Genomic DNA, 21,678 nt, shown 5'->3' on the forward strand with positions numbered 1-21,678 from the left:
TAGCGCGCTCGCCTGGCGTGCGTGCGGCCCTGGTTGGATCCTCAGCACCACATACAAACAAAGATGTTGTGTCCCCCGAAAACTAAAAAATAAATATTTTTAAAAAAATCTCTCTCTCTCTCACTCTCTCTATTAAAAAAAAAAAAATCTGCCTAGTTTAATGACAGCTGCAGCAGCATAGAACAAACCACCCACACACACACATACACACACCATAAAACCAAAGAAACTCTGAGGTTGACTTACACTAAGTAAGTAACTTGAATTTTCCTGAACGGAGTGGCGCTCGCCTGTCATCCTAGCAGCTCGGGAGGCTGAGGCGGGAGGATTGTGAGCTCAAAGCCAGCCTCAGCAATGGGGAGGCACTAAGCAACTCAGTGAGACCCTGTTTCTAAATAAAATTCAAAATAGGGCTGGGGATGGGGCTCAGTGGTCAAGTGCCCCTGAATTCAAACACCTGTACCCCCTGCCAAAACACACACACACACACCTAAAATTTGCTAAAAGTAATAGACTCAGTTTCATTTCAAGATCTCTAGTATTAAAAAATCTTTTGTGAAACAAAAGGACAAAGAATTCTAAAGCAAAATACCTAAAATAAAGAAGTGCTAGATGTATTATTAAGTGAATGAATAAATACATAAAGTTTCTTATTTCAATTTGAGGACACTTATAAGAAATAACTATATAGAAGACAACAAAACTGTAATCTCCAAATGTAACATGGAATTCAGGTAGGCCTCATATTTTATTGCTGAAAGACACTTTAAACATCACATAATTTTATTTTTGTTGCTGTCATTTGTTTGACAGATGAGAAAACCTTCTAGAAGATGCAATGAGCTAATAGACCCATAAGATTATATACCATGGGGGGCTGGGGTTATAGCTCAGTGGTAGAACACTTGCCTAGCACAGTTGAGGCCCTCTGGGTTCCATCCTCAACACCACATAAAAACAAATAAATAAGAGTTAAATTAAAAAAAAATACACACACACACACACACCATGGAGGTACCCAGCCTCCTGTGCCTTCTCTTCTATACTCAAATGGTATCTAGCAACAGTTAAACACTGAGTCCAGCCATGACACGGAAGAGAGATAACCCACAAATAAGCTTAACTGGTTTGTGTTTGGAGCACTGACTTAAAACAGCCCCACTTTCTCTTGCCCAGTTCTTCTAGGCTCCTAGGTCTTCTGGCCCAGGTCTTCTTGAGGCTCTTGTGAGCCCCAGACACCAGATCCCCAGGAATTGATGACAACCCCCCTCCAGGAATGGCCAGATAAGTAGCCTTCCTTCTTGCTCTTACCTTTCCCCTTCCTCTGGGCATCTTGTCTCTTTCCATCTAAGATAGAAAGAAAAAGAGAAAAATCAAAAACAGCAACTTGAACTGAAACAATGAGAAAGATGTTCGAAAGAAGCCCAAGAAGACGGGCAGGTGCAGTGGTGCACACCTGTAATCTTAGCAGCTCAGGAGGCTGAGGCAGGAGGATCGTAAGTTCAAAGCCAGCCTCAGCAACTTAATGAGGCCCTAAGCAACTCAGCAAGACCTTGTCTTAAAATAAAATAGGAGAAAGGGCTGGGGATGTGTTTCAGTGGTAAAAGTGCCTCTGCTTCAATCCTTAGTACCAAAATAAAAGGGGGGGGGCAAAGAATTGATGATGCAGAATAGGAAATAGGACATCTCCTTTGAAGGACAATCTGACAAAATCGATCAGATTTTAATCCTTTGGATCAAGCAAGCCCACTCATGTAAACTTATTTTACAACTGTCTGCAAAGATTTATTTACAGGAATGTTCATTGTAGCATTGTTCATAGAAACCAGAGTACAAACAATCTGCATCCACCAAGAGAGAATAAGGTATGGGATGGATGAGGTGAGAGCCTAAATTTGCTTCAAAATAATGCAATGGGGGAAGGGAGAACAGATGGAGGAAAGACGAAGCAAGATTGGGCAGATGTTGCTTATTATTGAAACTGAGTGTTAGGTTCATGAAAGTACATTCTACCATTCACTGCTTTGTATATGTGTGAGATTTTCCAAGATAACATTTTTTAAACTTTAAATTATGATACATCCATTAATGAAACACTCAGCAGCGGTTAAAAATAAAGCAGACCTTGGGGCTGGGGATGTGGCTCAAGTGGTAGCGTGCTCGCTTGGCATGCGTGGGGCCCGGGTTCGATCCTCAGCACCACATACAAAGATGTTGTGTCTGCCAAATGCTAAAAAATAAATATTATTTAAAAAAAAATAAAAAAATAAAGCAGACCTATATGTGCAAGAGTATATAAATCTGCTTTATAGACTGATACAGCAGGAGTTCCAGCACATTACACATCACAACATGTATAGAATTTTCCCAGTGTATTTTTCTCTTTGAACCTCTAGTGTATAAAATTAGATTAGTCATGGCACACTCACATCATTAGTCCATGTAAGATCTGCTTTTATTTAGTTAGTTCATTAGTCTTAACAATATAAGAAACAACCATGATTTCACCATCCAAAATAAAAATTAGAAACTACAATGAATACTCCAATATGGCATATACTAAATGTGAAGAGAAGAATTATTCACAAGAGCAAAAACTTGGGGATAGCCTAATGCCCATAAACAGAAGAATGAAATGGATGAACTCTTGGATATCTATTTAATAAAATATTACACAAGAATTAAAAGAGATGAACCTCATGCAGGGCATAGTGGCCCACGCCTGTAATCCCAGCGACTCGGAATCTGAGGGGGGAGGATTGCTAGTTCAAAGCCAGACTCAGCAAAAGGGAGGCCCTAAACAACTCAGTGAGACCCTATCTCTAAATAAAATACGAAATAGGGCTAGGGAGGTGGCTCAGTGGTTAAGTGCCCCTGAGTTCAATCACCAGTACCAAAATAAAAGAGATGAACTTCAATGCCTCATAATGATAGAAGTATTAGCAATAAACTACTAAATAGAAAAATTGAGATCCCAAAAGATTTTATTCTTTATGATACTCTAAAAAAACTAAAAGCACCTTGGGGCTGGGGTTGTGGCTCAGTAGTAGAGCGCTTGTCTAGCACTTGCGAGGCCCTGGGTTCAATCCTCAGCACCACATAAAAATAAAATAAAGGTATTTAAAAAAACCTAAAAGCAACTAAAATGAAAAAATAAAACTTTTAGTATTACATGTAAACATTGGGATTCAAGATGATGGATAGCTCAAGTGGAGAAGGGCTGGGCCGTGAGGTAAGGGAATCTTATGAAGGGTCCCTTTTTTTAAGAAAACAAAAACATTTATGTGTGTGTGTGCACATGTGTGTGTTTAAGAAGAAAATTATCCAAATTTTTTGGAAAAAAGGAAAAGAAAAATTGGAAGTTTGGGATGGGAAAGAGCGGGAACATATTGAAAGGCTTTCACTTATGGTGACAGAAACCCAAGTTAGGCAGGGCCGGTGGCGCATGCCTGTCATCCCAGCCGCTCTGGAAGCTGAGGCAGGAGGATAGCACGTTCAAAGCCAACCTCAGCAACAGGGAGGCACTAAGCAACTCAGTGAGACCCTGTCTCTAGTAACGAACTATAGAAATGATCCCTGAAAGTATAGTCTTGAGACCCTGTCTCTAAATAAAATTTTAAAATAGGGATGCGGGGGCTGGGGTTGTGGCTCAATGATAAAGTGCTCACCTAGCACGCATGAGTCACTGGGTTTCATCCTCAGCACCACACAAAAATAAATAAATAAAGGTATTGTGTCCATCTATAACTATTTTATTTATATATATATTGGGATGTGGGTCAGTGGTCTAGTACCCCTGAGTTCAATCCCAGCACCAAAAGGCGGGGGGTGGGGTGGGAGGTGGTTAATGGTTCTATAAAAGTATAAGGTGCAGGGTTAATCTTGGGTTCAGACACAGCTAAGTCCAGGGCTCAAAGGATGTTATTAGGTGCCACTTCTCTTGGGCTCGAGGTTCTGCTTTTCTTTGGAATGTCAACCCCCCACCCCCCGGTTTGATACGGGTCTCCTCTCTTCTAGGCTCCTATCACCCAACCCTGCCAACACACCCTGGGAAAAGACAGCTCCCCCCACCCCACCCAAGTCATGAATTGACTCTCATTGGCCGCACCTGGTTGATATACACCTCAAAGAGCCAATCACCATGGCCAGAGGGATGGAATATACTGATTTTTTTTTAAATATATTAGTTTTAACAACATAAATATTTTATTTATTCATATGAGGTGCTGAGAATCGAACCCAGTGCCTCACATATGCCAGGCAAGTGCACTACCATTGAGCCCCAGCCTCAGCCCTGGAATATACTGATTAACTAGACCTGTTTCCTCTGCCTTTCTCTGGAGATAGGGACTGACACAGGGGACTTGGGTCACCCTCAGTATGGACTGAGACTGGTTGACTGTTTCCCCTTAGGAAAGGGGACATGAATACTAGAGGCAGGCAAAACCCATGAAAGCAAAAACAGATTCTGTAGTCGCCTCCTCAAACATATTCTCTGGATTCCCACCCTGGGTGGACACATGCCTCCCCTCCTGTTCTCCCTCATCAGGCTGTGCAATCACTCCTCTGTTCCTGTGCTCTTCCCTCCTACTAGACCATTTCACTCCTTGAGGACAAGGCCTTTTGCTTAGATAGGTAATCTCTGACAAAAAAATCCGATACAGTTGGCATACAAGAAATATTTGCTAAATGAATGAATGACTCTTGATTTTTGGCACAAAACCAAACCCTGGCATTCAAAGCTTTTCCTTGATTGGGCCCCAAACCACCCAATCTGCCTCTTCTGCACCTTCCACAATCTATACGAGGCCAGCATCCGCCTCAAACCCACCCTCCCCTTTCCCCGCTTCATCTTGCTATCCCTAGACTGACCACCCTCTCCCATCTCCTAAGGGCTCATGATGGAAAGATCTAGAAAGATTGGCAAACCAGTTTTCTGATCACAGACCCTGCAGTTGAAGTTTCTATAAAATAAATCTTTTAACTAGTTTGCTCAGCTTCTCGTTTTCACTTTTCTTTCATCTAATCAACATACAATACACCTAAGACTGTGTTCAAATGAAAAGACCCAGCTCTTTCCCTTGCTAAAGTTGGGTTCTCTGGTTAGAGAGGTCAGAATTGTGGTCCTAGTAAGTTGATGGGTGGTGCTCAGCTGGGGAGGGCTGGGGAGGCTGTTGCCCAACATGTGGAATGATAACGACGACTGGTGTTTATTGAGCATTTATTATGTGCCAGGCACTGTGCCAAGGGCTTTGTACATGCTTTCCCCTTTGATTTCTACCTGGGGACTGTAGTATCCTCATTTTACAGGTGAGGAAGTGGAGGGAAAGTGGGCTTGCCTGAGGTCACAGAGGTAATAAATGGTGAAGCCAGGACTGGCACTAGATTTGATGCCAGAACCCTTATTCTTACCCCCTTCCCTGCCCCCAAGTAGAAGGGAGAATAAAAATAAATGTTCAATAAAGAAGCAGGATTGGGAGACTAGGTGGTCCTGGAAAGAGTCAGACATTTGTTGCCTTGCCTTCCAATTGCTTTGCTGCCCCTGTCATTTAGAAGGCCCAGCTGTGTTTACTGCCCATATATTCCCAAACACACCCTTAAACTCTATCAGTCTCCTCTTGTTGCTAAAGCTATCTCCTGCTTATTGTCCTCCACCACTGACAAGCTGTGTGACTAGGACAAGTTGCTGTTCCTCTCTGAGCAAGGAACCTATGAAGTGCAGTTGTCCTAGTGGGTGAGCACGGGGATCACATGAGATGATGGACAGGTCACGGTGGGCTGGGTGATTGGCACATGGGTGCCTATGATGTCTGTGGGCTCTGATTTCCCCACCGCTGAGCTGAGGATAGATTCTGATTGTCTTTATATACCTGTCCCCGCAGAACCTGGTGCCCAGACTTAATTATAGAATGTGCAAACCCTTGCAAACTAGCCGAGGGGAGCCTTGAGTGGCAGGCACTTCTGACAAGCAAGCCTTCTTCACATCCCTGGGGCTACCCAGTCCCGGTGCTGGAGATATGCCCTAAAGTCCTGTTTGTTTCTTCCGCCAGTTAATGATTTACCTCCAGTGTTTAATTTTGTTTAAACAGACATGACCCTGTTGGTGCTCAAGGCTCTGTCCCTGCCAAAGTGGCTCAGAGATCAAAGAAATCTAAAGACACCAGAGCCCTCCCACTGCCCTGTCCCGGAATTGTCCTCTAGCCTGCTGGCAGCCACTCTGCACCACGGCACCATTGCCCCTTGACCTTGCCTGCAGCTATGCTTTAGTGAGCCCTTCTCTGTGAGGTTAGTCTGCAACCCTTGGGGGAAAGCCATGTGCCTGCCACCCCCTTTGTGCTCCTGGGGCCTCCTAGGACTTCCTCCTCCCTCTTCCCACCATGGATGAGGTATCTAGAGGTGTCTGAAGTAGCTTCATTCGTTCCATTGAGGACATTGGGAACCAAAGATCCTTCTGGTTTGGCTCTGTCACTTATACCCGCTTCATGGCCACTGTCTGTCCTCCCAGGCCTGTCAGAAAGAGGGCTGCCTGCTGCAGGCTGAGGCTTTGAACGTGATTCATCCCACACCCCCTGGTCTTCTCTAGTCTTGCAGTCTGGCCTCCCTGTCCACCGCTCTGCCTCTGCCGGCTCCCTTCTCCACTTTCCTGCCTGTAGTACTTTCCCAGGGTTGTTTAAGCCTGGGGGTTAAAACAGCTGGGCACAGTGGCTGTAATGCCGGCAGCTCAGGAGGCTGAGGCAAGAGGATCACAAGTTCAAAGCCAGCCTCAGCAACTTGGTGAGGCCCTAAGCAACTCAGTGAGACCCTGTCTCTAAATAAAATATTCAAAAGGGCTGGGGATGGGGCTCAGTGGTTAAGCACCCCTGAGTTTAATCCTCAGAACCAAACTAACTAACTAAAACCATAGAGTTGTATTCTCTTACAGCCTGAAGGCTGGAGAATCTAAACCCTGGTGTCACCTGGGCCCTATTCACTCCAAAGACTCTAGGCAGGATCCTTCCTTCACTGTCCCAGTCTCTGGGGGCTGTCCCCCTGGGGGCTGCTGGGGTTCCTTAGCTTTGGACTCCATCACTTCAGCCTCTGCTCCCATCTGCACCCAGCTGTCTCCTTCTCTTTGTGTCTTTTCCTCTTCCTTCTATCATGAGGACACTCGACATTGGATTTGGAGTCCACCCAGGTAAGAACCCAGGAGGAACTCATTCTGAAATCCTTAACCTAATTACATATGCAAACACCTTTTTTGTGAAATGAGATCACTGCAGGTTCTAGGTGGGCCTATCTGGTAGAGGTCCACGGTTCAACCTGTTACTAGTGAGAAGGCGGAATGCCGAGAAGTGAAAATAAAACCAGCAAAGGCTCCAGGCAAGAGAGAGCCCAGCCCCAGAGAACTGAGGCTCCCTGTGGCTGAAGAAGACTGGTGACAGGTGAGGGGGGCTTGGGCCGGTTCCTGCAATATTGAATACACCAAAGCAAAGAGATGGGGCTTCACCTCATGGACTGAGAGCCACTGGAGGGTTTTAAGTAGGGGAATGGCACTAACTAATTGTCATCGATTATTGAGCATCTAAGAAAGTGACAACTTTTTATTCAAGTAGAAAAAAGCAGGGGGAAGGGGGGTCCAGCATCACAAAATAGACACAAAATCAATGCCAAGAAGATTGAAGTCCTCAACTTGAAAGGCAAAACTTCAAAGCAAGGAAGGAAATAGGAGCAAATACTGTTTTGACTTTAGTGTTAGAGTAGTTTTTGTTTTTTAGGGTTGTGTGTGTGGGTCTGAGAATTGAACCCAGGGCCTGAAACATGTTAAGCACATGAGCTACACCCCCAGCCCTGGTAAATTTTTTTTTTCTCTCTCTCTCTCTTTTTCCATTTTTAGTTGTACATGGACACAATACCATTATTTTATACATTTATTTTTTACATGGTGCAGAGAATCAAACCCAGTGCCTCACATGTGCGAGGCAAGCGCTCTACCACTGAGCTACAACCCCAACCCATCTTCCTCCTTTTTTTTTTTCAATTATTTTTGTGGTATCAAGAGGTATTGAACAAGGGGCCCCACAAATACTGGGAAATACTCTATCACTGAGCTATACATCTCCAGCCCTTTTTATTTTTGATTTCAAGGCAGTCCTGCTAAGTTTTTCAGGCTGGTCTCAAAATTGCAGTCCTCCTGCCTTAGCCTCCCTGGTAGCTGGGATTACACATGTATGCTACCATGCATGACATTTTTTGTGGGGGGGAGGGGCGTACCAGGGATTGAACTCAGCATGTAAGGGATTGACCATTAAGCCACATCCCCAGCCCTATTTTGTATTTTACTTAGAGACAGGGTCTCACTGAGTTGCTTAGCAGCTCACAGTTACTAAGGCTGGCTTTGAACTCACAATTCTCCTCTCTCAGCCTCCTGAGCCACTGGGATTACAGGCATGTGCCACTATGCCTGAATTCTATTTCAACTTTGAGAAAGGGTCTCACTAATTTTCCCAGACTGGCATTGAACTTGCAGTCCTCCTGCATTAGCCTCCTGAGTAGCTGGGCTCCCTAAAGATTTCTCAATGAAGTCATATCATGAAGGAAAAGAGAGAAATAAAATTTTAAATCTTCAGTTAAGGGCTGGGGTTATGGCTCAATGGTAGAGCACTTGCCTGGCACATGTGAGGCACTGGGTTCAAGTCTCAACACCACATAAAAAATAAATAAAATAACGGTACTGTGTCCATCTACAACTAAAAATATTTTTTTTAAAAATTCAGTTAAACAAAAGGCATCATTAAAAAGGAGAAACATAAGTCACTGGAAGATTTTTGCAACATGTCATTAACAAAGATCGATATTGGGAATACGTAAAGAGCATGTATCAATAAATGGTATAAACATAAGCAACCCAATAGAAAAGCAGGTAAAATGTGACTGGGCAAACCTGAATGGGCAATAAATGCATGAAGAAACTCACTCGGAAACAAGGAAGAAGGATGGCATAGTGACACATGCTGGTAATTACTGCAATTCAAGAGACTGAGGCAGGAGGATTGCAAGTTCAAGGCCAGTTTGAGCAAACTTGGTGAGACCCTCAGTGCCTTAGCAAGACCTTGTCTCAAAAGAAAAAGGACTGGGACTGTAACTCAGTGTAATATAAAAATGCCCTTGCAGGTACCAAAAAACATGAAAGAGCACATTAAAATCACAATAAGATCCAGTGCACAGTAACATTGGAAAACATTACTTTATAGCAAGTATTGATGAGGATGGGCCGTGAGAATTCTCGTATCACTGGGAATATTGTTCTAAAATGCTTCTGGGGCCAAGTATTTTTGGGGGGTGAGAGGGGATGCTGGGGATTAAACTCAGGGGCACTCAGCTCCTGAGCCACATCCCCAGCCCTATTTTGCACTTTATGTATAGAGAGGGTCTCATTGAGTTGCTTAGTGCCTCACTTTTGCTGAGGCTGGCTTTGAACTCACGATCCTCCTGCCTCAGCCTCCTGAGCCGCTGGGATGACAGGCGTGTGCCACCACACCTGGCCAAACACTTTTAATTTTTTTTTTTAGCATTTTGGATAATGTATTCATTACTCAACCTGCATCTGCTAAAGCTGTTGATGCACACACCAACAACTTCTCATTCCCATTCTTACATTTGTATACTTACAAATATTCTTGCTCATGCACATAAGGAGGCAGAAACAAAAATGTTCAGAGGAGTATTGTTTTCAATGGCTAAAACTTGGAGAATAAATGATCATTCACAAGAGAGTGGACAGATATGGGACAGTCACTATGAAGTAGCAGAGAGCCAGGAATGTGAAAACTTGGTTGATTCATAAATGCTAAATAAAGTGTAAAGAACACACAATGTAGGATTTCATTTAAACAAGCTGTACAAACATCCAAAACAATACCACTTCTTGTTAGGACATACATATAGATGTAATCAAATTATAAACATTTTTTATTATGGGAATAAAATCAAGCTGGGAATAGTATTTACTTTGGACAGGAGGAGATCTGATTGGAAAGGCCCACAGGGATTCTGGAGGGATGTTCATTAATTTATTTATTTACTTAGGGACTGGAGATTGAACCCAGGGGCCCTTACCCCTGAGCCAGCCCTTTTTACTTTCTAATTTTCAGACAGTCTCACTGAGCTACTTAGGGCCTCATTAAATTACTGAGGCTGGCCTTAAACTTGCAATCCTCCTGCCTCAGCCTCCCAAGTTGCTGGGATTATAGGCCTACACCGCCATGCTTGACTATTTATCTTCTTTTCTTTTCTTTTTTTTTTTGAGACAGAATCTTGCTATGTTGCCCAGGCTGGCCTTGAATTGCTGGGCTCAATCTATCCTCTGCCTCAGCTTGGGCTACATGCTACCACCCCTAGCTTCATGATTTTTTTTTTCCCTGTGCTAGGGATCAAATACAGGGCCTCATGCATGCTAGGCAAACACTCTATCACTGAGCCACATCCCAAACCCTGGCTCCATGATTTTTTTAAAATTGTTTTTTATAGTTCTGGGGAACCAACATAGGGTCTCACACATGTCAGAAAAGCACTCTTCCATTGAGCTACATATAACTCCAGTTCCTTGATGTTTTAGTTTTTAACCTGTGTGGTTAATATAATATTTATTATATTATATTTTTTGTGGGGGGTATTTAACTCAAGGATACTCAACCATTGAGCCACATCCCCAGCCCTATTTTGTATTTTATTTAGAGACAGGGTCTCACTGAGTTGCTTAGGGCCTTGCCATTTCTGAGGCTGGCCTTGAACTCAAAATCTTCCTGCCTCAGCCTCCTGAGCCACTGGGATTACAGGTGTGTGCCACAGCGCTCAGCCTATATTATCTTTTATATCTGTTGGTATGTGAAATATTTTATACAAAGAGGTGATAACAAAGCTCAAGCAAGTGAAACAATTCACTAAGTCATTAGCTGTCAGGAAATTGGAAATCAAAATCACAATGAGACATTACTTCACACCCACTAGAAGGGCCATGATCAAAGAAACAAAATAACAAGTGTTGGCAAGGATGCAGAGAAATTGAATCTTGTGCCTTGCTGGTATGAATGTAAAATGGTGCAGCTGCTATGGAAATCAGTTTGGCGGTTCCTCAAAAAGTTAAACATAGCCAGGCACAACATCCCACGCCTGTAATCCCAGTTACTTGGGAGTTTGAAGCAGGAGGATCACAAGTTGGAGACCAACCAGGACAATTTAAGGAGACCCTGTCTTAAAAACCAAAGAAAACTGGGATGTCACTCAGTAGTAGATCACTTGCCTAGGAAGCATGAGTCCCTGGATTCAATTCCCAGTACTGAAAAAAAAATTTAAAAGTAAGATTACCGTATGATCCAGATGTATGACTCTAGGTGTATTTCAAAAGAATCAAAAGAAGGGATTTATATAGCAACATTCATATCAGCATTATTCAAAATAGCCAAAAGGTGTAAATAACCCAATTGTCCATCAACAATGAATGTGTAAGGAACAAGAGAATCTAATTCAGTCTTGAAAGGTACAAATTCTCAGCCTGGCACAGTGGTGCACCTGTGTAATCCCATGGATTTGGGAGACTGAGACAGGAGGATCACAAGTTCAAGGCCAGCCCCAGCAACTTAGCAAGGTCCTAAGCAACTTAGTGAGCCCCTGCCTCAAAATAAAAAATAAAAAGGGTTGGGGATGGCTTAGTGGTAAAGTTCCCCTGGGTTAAATCCGTAATACCAAAGGGCGGAAAAAGATACAAATTCTCATATACACTACAACCTGAGTAAACCTGGAAAATATCATGTTAAGTGAAATAAGCCAGCCACAAAAGAGCAAATATGATGTGATTCTACTTGTATATAGGTCTATTTTAAGGCAAGTTCACAAAGAGACAGTGTAATCTGTGATTACGAGGGAATAGAAGAAGAAGAAGTCAAGAGTTACTGTTTATTGGGTACAGAGTTCCTGTTTGGGAATCACACACACACAAAAAAAAGTTCTGAAAATGGATAGAGATGATGGTTACCCAATATTGTGAATATGCTTAATGTCACTGAATTGTACTCTTAAAAATGGTTAAAGTTGTAAATTTTTGGTCATGTATATTTTATCACAATAAACAAAAACACCAAAGGAAGGTAAAAGGATAGGAAAATATAAACCATGTAAATTCTTTTCTTTTCTTATTTTTTTTTTTGTACCAGGGATTGAAATCAGGTGTGCTTAACCACTGAGCACCATCACCAGCCCTTTTTTATATTTTATTAGAGACAGGGTCTCACTGAGTTGCTTTGGGCCTCGCTAAGTTTCTGAGGCTAGCTTTGAACTCATGATCCTTCTGCCTCAGCTTCTCAAGCTGCTGAAAACCACATAAATTCTAATTAAAAGAAAATCAAAGCTGGACATGGTGTTACACACTTGAAATTCCGGCAACTCAGGAGGCTGAGGCAGGAGGATCCCAAGTTTGAGGCCACCCTGGGCAATTTGGTGAAACCCTGCCTCAAAATAAAAAAAATAAAGGGCTGGGGTTGTGGCCTAGCATGTGTGAGGTCCTGGGTTTGATCCTCAGCACTACATAAAAATAAACAAACAAACAAATAAATGTATTGTGTCCAACTACAACTAAAAAATAAATATTAAAAAAATAATCAAATAAAAAGGGCTCGGATAGACCTCAGAGGTAGAGCATTTGCCTCATGTATTTGAGACCCTGGATTTAATTCCCAATAACATAACAACAACAAAGAGAAAATTCAAAACAAAGTCAAGTAACTGTATTAAAAAACAAGAACAGCAATACTATTACAAAGTGGCACATGGTTGAATCTAAACTACTTGTCCTCCACAATTGCTTCATAGATTTTTTTATTACATAAAAGTCAACTTTTTTTTGGTTTTGTTTTTTTTGGTTTTTGGCAGTGCTAGGGATTGAACCCAGGGCCTTGTGCATGTGAAGCAAGCACGCTACCAGCTGAGCTAAATCCTCAGCCCCCATCAACTTTTTTTTAATATTTATTTTTTTAGTTTTCGGCAGACACATCATCTTTGTTTGTATATGGTGCTGAGGATCGAACCCGGGTCTCACGCATGCCAGGCGAGGGCGCTACCGCTTGAGTCACATCCCCAGCCCTAAAAGTTAACTTTTTTTCCTTTTTGGTGCAGGGGATTGAACCCAGGGGTGCTTAACCACTTAGCTTAGGGTCTAACTAAGTGGCTTAGGGCCTTGCTAAATTGCTGAGGCTGGCCTCATACTTGTGATCCTCTTGCCTCAGCCTCTCAAGTAGCTGGGATTATATGTACACACCACCTTACCCAGCTGCAGCAAGTAATTTGAATTCCTTCATTCTCATTGCACAACAGAATCTCAATATGTGAACATTTCCCAATTTATCTATTTTACTGCTGATGAGATCTGAAGCAATTTTCAGGGTTGTTGGGATTTTTTTTGTTTGTTTGGTTGGTTGGTTTTGGTACTAGGAATTCAACCTAAGGGTGCTTTACCTCTGAACTTCATCCCCAGCCCTTTAGACTTTTTATTTTGAGGCAGGATCTTGCTAAATTTGCTGAGGCTGACCTTGAATTTATGATCTTCCTGCCTCAGTAGCTGGGATGACAGGCATGTGCCACTGCATCTGGCTCTCAATTTCCAGTTTTTGGTATTAAGAGCATGCTGCAGTGAACTCTGTAGTTCGTATCTTCTGGTGGACATATGTACACATTTCAGTTGTGCACATACCTAGGAGTGGGATCTTTGGGTCATGGGATATATACATATAATCAACTTTGGTGACTACTGTCTGTTTTCCAAAGTGATTGTACAAATCATTGCTCCTGCAAAGAGAACATGAAAGTTTGTTTCAAATTCTCAACATTTGGTATCATCTGCCTTTTACATCTTAACTGCTCTAGTGGGTATATGAAATGTACATTGTTATTGGGTTTTTATTTTTTATTTTTATTTTTTGGTACTAGGGATTGAACCCAGGGGCATTCAACCACCAAGCCACATCCCCAGCCCTATTTTGTATTTTATTTAGAAACAGGGTCTCACTGAGTGGCTTAGCGCCCCGCTTTTGCTAAGGCTGGCTTTGAACTCACAATCTTCCTGCCTCAACCTCCAAGCCACTGGGATGACAGGCATGTGCCACCACACCTGGAGACATGTACGTTTTTTAAAAATTTATTTATTTATTTATTCTAATTTAGTATATATGACAGCAGATTGCATTCTTATTCATTGTACACAAATGCAGCACAACTTTTCATTTCTCTGGTTGTACATGATGTAGAGTTGCACCACATGTGCAGTCATACATGTACCTAGGGTAATGATGTCCATCTCATTCCACCATCTTTCCTGTCCCCATCCCCCTTCCCTCCCCTCTCTCCCCTTTGCCCACTCAAATTTCATCTAATCTTCCCATGCCCCCTCCCCCATTATGGATCAGTATCCACTTATCAGGGACAACATTCAGCTTTTGGTTTGTTGGGATTAATTTACTTCACTTAGCATGATATTCTCCAACTCCATCCATTTACCTGCATATGCCATAATTTTGTTCTCTTTTAATGCTGTGTAATATGACATGTACATTTTTAAGGCTTTTGATTCTTATTACCCAAATGGACTTCCAGAAAGTTGCTGTAATTAACATTTGTTCCAGTGATACATCAGAATTCAGAAATTTTGAGTTCGTTGACAGAGTTTAAGATGACAAATATTCCTAGAGGGTCCCTACAAAAATCTGTATCATGTTTCCCTGGAGTTGTATGATGTATTGCCCCATGCAATGTACCTTCAGAGGCATGATCTCATTTGACCTTGTGACCTGAATTAAAAGGGCTGGTATAATTATCCCTATTTTACAGATGGTGGGGGTGAAGCTAAGACCCTGAGAGTTTTAGTCTCTTGGCTTGTAAAGGGTGAAGCCAGGACTAAAAGCCAGGTCTTCTGACTACTAGGTCAATAATACTGTTAATCAGGCCAGGTTCACCTACAGTGAACTTAAAATAGATGATGAGTATGTCATATGATGGATATATCACCTAGGAACAAAGTCTGAGTTCATTCCACATTTACTTTGAAAAACTTAATCTATGTGCCTAAATGTAGCCATGTTCTGTGCCTGTATCTGAAAATTCCAAGAGAAGTTTTAAAGGTCAAGGACAAAGTTAAGTATCTCTTAATTACTTCAGTACTTCACTCCTAATCTTTCCATGAAAATAAAGTCTTTTTGCTAAACCACTGGGCTAGAGCATCAGGCCTGTCAACCTTTGACAAGTACTATAATCATGTAAAGCAGAAAACATCTCCATCTCTCTCCAACGTACAAATATACTGCAGTACTGATGCCCGCTGGGCACGGCAGTGCCAGGCTCAGTCCCCAGAGCTGCGAAAACAAGAAAGAAAAGAAATACTGATGCCAAACCATCCCAAGCCACTGAAGTTGGTCAACCTTAGAGGGGTCTCTGCTGTCACAACCCCATGACCATACTGGAAGGAATTCCAGAAATCGTCTAAGGTTCACAGAGGTAGCATAAAGCTTTCCCCTCCTGGACCAACTCCCACCAGTCAGTGTTGAAAAGAATTTCGAGGCGGCGTGTGCGTGGAGTTGGAGGGAAAGCTCCCGCAGCTGGTCAGAGCTACCTGTCATGGTACTGGAGTGGCTGTGAATGGGTCCCTCATCATTTCACAGGTACAGAGCTCAGTAGAAGGGAAGTGACTTGCCCAAGCTGGGACTTCAGTGTGAGTCGCTCAGCCTTCGGGGAGTGGCTCCTCCTCTGTGCGCAGCCTCCGAGGACCTTCCAGCCTCACACTGTGCCCGTGAAACATTGTAGCAAGGTAGTACCAGAGAACTGTTTCTTTCTGAACAGAATCTAAGTCTTTACCTCAGTTGTCCCTGGTTCTGGGTGTCCTTTTGTCCTTGACAATTTATTAGCTGCAGGCTGGCTCCCCAACCACATCCATTACCCGCGACAGATACAAAAGCGATGGATGCAAGATTTTTAAAAGATATTTATTTTGTAGTTATAGGTGGACACAATATCTTTATTTTATTTTTATGTGGTGCTGAGGATCAAAGCCGGTGCCTCACGCATGGCAGGCGAGCGCCCTACCTTTGAGCCATAACCCCAGCCTCTAGATGCAAGATTCCTTGGCCAATCCAGCCCTGTTTTCTTTAGTGGAATAGGTAGCAAGCGAGGCTTCTTGAGCTTAAGGTCGGGGGAGCAGTCAGCAATCAAAGCAGAGAGCATGACCTTTCGGCATCCATCCTTTCATCTAAGAGCAGCAACTGTAGCGCTGAGCCTGTTCCAGCGAGCTGCTTAGATTGCCCCCTAGTGCTAGAAGGAAGAACTACGGTGGGCTGGGGTTGTAGCTCAGTGGTAGAGCGCTTGCCTCATAGGCGTGAGGTCCTGGGTTCGATCCTCAGCACCACATAAAAGTAAATCAATAAAAATAAAGATATTATGTCCATCTACAACTAAAAAAATGTTAAAAAAAAAAATAACTACGATTAAGCCAGTCGCACCAGTTTCCAGCTGTAAATGGGCCGCTAAGGTCTTAGTTTAACTTGCAACCCTTTCTTTTACAGTTGAGAAAGGCAGGGTGCGTGCGAGGAAAGGAAATCACGAGGACGTGAGCAAAATAGTGGTGCAGCCTAGACTAGAATCAAGTCTTAAACTTTCACACTCCCATATTGAAGACACTGGCCACAGAGAGAGAAATTAAGAATTGTCTTAAAAGAAGCAGGGAATGACCCAACGTAGTACAAGCTCTACAACATACAGCAAATGCACATTAAAAATCCCTTCTCTTTGGCTGGGGTTGTGGCTCAGTGGTAGAGTGCTTGCCTAACATGTGTGAGGCACTGGGTTTGATATCAGCACCACATATAAGTAAATAAAATTAAGATCCACCAACAATTTAAATTAAAAAAAAAAATCTCTCCTCTTAGGCTAGGGCTGTAGCTCAGTGGTAAAGCACCTGTTTCACCTGTGTAAGGCACTAGGTTCAATCCTCAGTACCACATTAAGTAAATAAATAAAGATACTATGTGTTCATCTACTACTGAAAAAAAAATATTTTAAAAAAATATCTCCTCTTTCACAATGTAAGTCATTTAAAGACATAAACTTTGGGTGATATACCAAGTACCCTAATGATTAAGAAATGATTAAAAAGCTAGAAGAATTTTGAATGCTTTGACATAAAGAAAAGATAAATATTTAAGGATGTAGATATGCTTAGCCTAATTTATTTTTATTATTATTATTATTTTAGGGGGGTCCTGGGAATTGAACTCAGGGTCACTCAACCACTGAGCCACATCCGCAGCCCTATTTTGCATTTTATTTTGCTTATCCTAATTTAAACACTACCCAATGGCCTGGTGTAACTCAATGGTAAAGCACTGGCCTAGCATGTGTCAGATCCTGGGTTCATCCCCAATACCACAAAACAAACCAACAAAAAAAACACTGCAAATATATACATGTACCAGAACATCACAGGGTACCCCATAAACATGTACACTTTTATGTTTTTAAATATCAGTTAAAAATAAATTTAGTTTAAGTTTTAAAAAATGATGACTTTTACCACTATTCCCATTTTGGGGGTGGTACTGGGATTGAACTTAGGGGCCCTCAACCACTGAGCCACATCCCCACCCAATTTTGCATTTCATTTAGAGACAGGGTCTCACTGAGTTGCTTAAGGGCCTTGCTTTTTGCTGAGGCTGAGTTTGAACTCAAGATCCTGTTGCCTCAGCCTCCTGAGGATCTGGAACACTATTCCTGTTTTCCAGATGCTGGGCTTAGTAACACTTGTCTGCTAAACTACACACACACCCCCCTCCCATCATCCACCTTTCACTCAACAAATATTGCTGGAGCTCTCCACCATGCCAAGCTCCTGATTGGTGCTGGAAATGCCACAGTGGCCCAAATGAAGTTCTTGTACTCAGGGTGACTAGATTCTAATTGGGGAGATGGGTGATAAACATATCAATAACCAAACACACGCCCTGTTGGTGTTGTGGAGTGAATTTTTTTTCTTTGGTATGAGGGATTGAACCCAGGGGTGTTCGACCACTGAGTCACACCCCCCAGTCCTTTAGTAATTTTATTTTTTATTTTGAGACAGGTGCTTAGGGCCTCACTAAGTTGCTGAGGCTGGCTTTGAACTTGGGATCCTCCTGCCTGAGTTTCCTGAGCCTCCAGGAATACAGGCATGCAGAGTGAATGTTTGTGACCTCCAAAATTTACCTATTGAAGCTCTGACTCCCAGCATGCCTACATTTGGAGATGGGGACCAAAAGGCAATCATTAAGGTAAAGTGAGGTCCTGATCTGACAGGATTAACCCCTTATAAGAGGAAATGCCAGGGGGCTGGAGACGTGGCTCAGTGGTAGAGCGCATGTTTAGCATGCACAAGACCTGGGTGCCATCTCCAGCACTGAAAAAAATATAAAGAAGAAACATCAGAGAGTTATCTCTACCTCCAAGTGCACAAGGAGGAGGTCATGTGACCACACCGCGAGAAGGTGGCCTTCTGCAAGCCAAGAAAAGAGCCCTTACTCAACCCCAAATCAGCCAGAACATTGATCTTGGACTTCTAGCTTCCAGGACTATAAGAAAATAAGTATCTGTTGTCACCCAGCCTATAGTTTTGTGTTATGGGAGCCTAAGCTAGGTGACAGTTAGGTCGTCATGATTACCATGAAGAAAAAGAAGTCAGTGTCAGGCTTCAGGAGAGTGGAAGATGTTAAGTACTTCCCAAAGAGGGGTGAGGACAGGCCTCTCTAAGAAGGTGATTGCTGTTTAACTCCAGGAAGTTTTTACATTTTTTTTAAAGTTAAAAATTCCTTAATTTTTTTTATTCCTGGTACCACTACCACAGTTTATAGGGCAATATACCTAATGTTATGAAAAAGACAAAGCTACAACAGATAAAAGACCTCAGGAATGTACATCTCATTGATACTACATTGCATTAATCAATAGCTGCACTTTTTGCAAACTGTGGCTATGACAGTCCTGAAGAAGAAGGGTTTCCTGTTTAAGCTGCAGTAAACTTTTCTGACTATGGATCATCGTTCCTTCTGTGGCAGATTTTTACAGTTCCTCTAATGCATTTGGGACGACTGCCTCAAAGTAACCTGCAGCTTTCCTGACAACCCCTCGCTCTCTCTCCTGCTAAGAACTGTCGCCCTTTTCTGCTGTTTCTAAAACCTTCTGCTACCGTATCCACCACTTCCACCACCAGATCCATAACCACCACCAGAGGGACTGCCAGAGCTTCTTCCACCAAAACTGCCCCCCTTCATGGGTCCATAATTTGATTGCCATTGTCCACTGTAATTTCCAAAATCATTATAGTTCCCACCACCATAGTTACCACCTCCAAAATTTCCTCCGTCATTGTAACCATCATATCCTCCTCCACCACCATAACCACCACCTTGGTTTCCATATCCTGGTCCACCACCACCATAATCTCCTCTACTACTATAACCAGGACCACCACCATAGTTGCCACCATCACCTCCAAATCCATTATATCCACCGTCGCCTCCTTCATAACTACCTCTGCTGCCACCACCTCCATCACCATAGCCTCCTCTTTCTCCAAAGTTTCCACCACGGCCAAAGTTACCTCCACCACCTCCCAAGTTTCCTCCACGACCCATAAAGTTGCCAGATCCACCTCCGTGACCTCTTTGTGACCCAGCAGACTGCATCTCTTGTTTAGAAAGGGCCTTTTCCACTTCACAATTAGGCCCATTAATAGTGTGGTATTTCTGAACAACAATTTTGTCAACTGTATCATGATCATCAAAAGATACAAAAGCAAATCCTCTCTTCTTCCCGCTCTACCTGTCTTCCATAACTTCTATGGTTTCAATCTTGCCATACTTTTCAAACTAATCTCTCAAATTACATTCTTCTGTATCTTCTTTAATACCACCAACAAACATTTTCTTCACTGTTAGATGGGCACCGGGCTTTACAGATCCTCTCTAGAAGCAGCTCTCTTTGGTTCCATGACACGCCCATCAACCTTGGGTGGCCGAGCACACGTTGCTGCATCCACCTCTTCTACACAAGAGTAAGTCACAAAACCAAAGCCCCTGGAACGTTTTGTTTGGGGGTCTCTCATTACCACACAATCTTGAGTGTGCCCCATTTCTCAAAATGTTCCCTTAAACTATCATCTGCAGTTTCAAAGCTCAGACCACCAATCAACAGCTTCCTCAATTGCTCTGGTTCCTTTGGACCGTGGCCCTCCTCCCAGGGGCGATGGTGATGGCCGGAATCCGGCTGGGGGCCACTGGGCAGCGGTTTTACCTCCATTTTGAGACTGGACTCGCCTCTTCCAACTCAAGTTCAATATCAGTTTTTACATTTTTGATAGTCGTGAAACTTCCACCCAGATCAAGCTATGGAATGTTTTCCATTGCTTTCTTGCTCATAATCTCTTTTCTTTACAAAGTGACCATCCTCAGGTATTTTGTTATAGAAATACAAAATGGACTGCCAATCCGCACCCACCTGATTAATGGTCACGATTTTTCTGACTTCCATCAGCATGGATTCCTTTTGGTTGTTTCTGAACTTCCTCATAATGGAATCCCATAGGATATTGATGGACATTTGGATTCTTTCCAGTTTGAGGTTATTATACATAAATCCTCAAAGATTTTTTTTTTCTAGTACTAGGGATTGAACCCATGGGCAGTAGGTTACATCCCACCTCTTACTGTTTTTATTTTAAGACAGGGTCTCACGAAGTTTTCTAGGCTGGTCTTAAACTCCTGAATTCAGGTGATCTTCCTGCCTTAGCTTCCCCAATAGCTGGGATTACAGGTGTGAGCTACCACATCTGGCAGCAAAGAACATTCTTGAGCATGTCCTTACATAATACTCACTTCTGTGAGTGGAATTGCAGAGCTATAGAGTGTATTTACACTAAGGTTTGGTAACTGCTACTATCTTAGTCCATTTTGTATTTCTATAACAAAATACCTGAGGATGGTCACTTTGTAAAGAAAAGAGATTATGAGCAAGATAGCAACAGAAAACAGGCTACTATGCTGAGCATGATCACTGAGTGCTTGAAATTTGTTTAATGTGACTGAGGCATTGAGTCTTTAATTAGGTTCTTCTTAAAATATTTATTCATTTATTTTTGGTACTGGAGATTGAACCCAGGAGTGCTCTACTACTGAGCTACATCCCCAGCCCTTTTTATTTTGTATTTTGAGACAAGATTTTGACGAGTTGCTGAGCCTGACCTCAAACTTGCAATCCTCCTGCCTCAACCTCCTGAGTTGCTGGGATTACACGCATGCACCACCCCACCTAGCTGAATTTTTAATTAATTTATGTATTAATTTATCCTTTTTATTGTTATTTTAAATTTTTTGTAGTTGTAGATGGACAGAATGCCTTTATTTTATTTGTGTATTTTTATGTGGTGCTGAGGATTGAACCCAGTGCCTCACACATGCTAGGCAAGCGTTCTACCCCTAAGCTACAGCCCCAGCCCTAATTATTATTTTTGCAATGCTGAGGATTGAACTCAGAGCCTCATGCATGCTAGGCAAGCATTCTACCACTGAGCTACCACTTTAGCCTTGAATTTTTAATTCAATGTAATCATTATTAATTAAATTTAAATATCTATATGAA

General features: G+C 42.5%; 2 pseudogenes; both read right to left on the minus strand.

Moving 5' to 3' along the window:
- Window positions 1-3,460: 3,460 nt before the first annotated feature.
- On the minus strand, window positions 3,461-3,592 carry LOC125611136 (annotated as a pseudogene).
- Window positions 3,593-19,045: 15,453 nt separating this feature from the next.
- LOC107154555 lies at window positions 19,046-20,377 on the minus strand (annotated as a pseudogene).
- Between the last annotated feature and the right edge of the window lie 1,301 nt (window positions 20,378-21,678).

This window comes from Marmota marmota, unplaced genomic scaffold (assembly GCF_001458135.2).
Source record: "Marmota marmota marmota unplaced genomic scaffold, marMar, whole genome shotgun sequence".
NCBI lineage: Eukaryota > Metazoa > Chordata > Mammalia > Rodentia > Sciuridae > Marmota > Marmota marmota.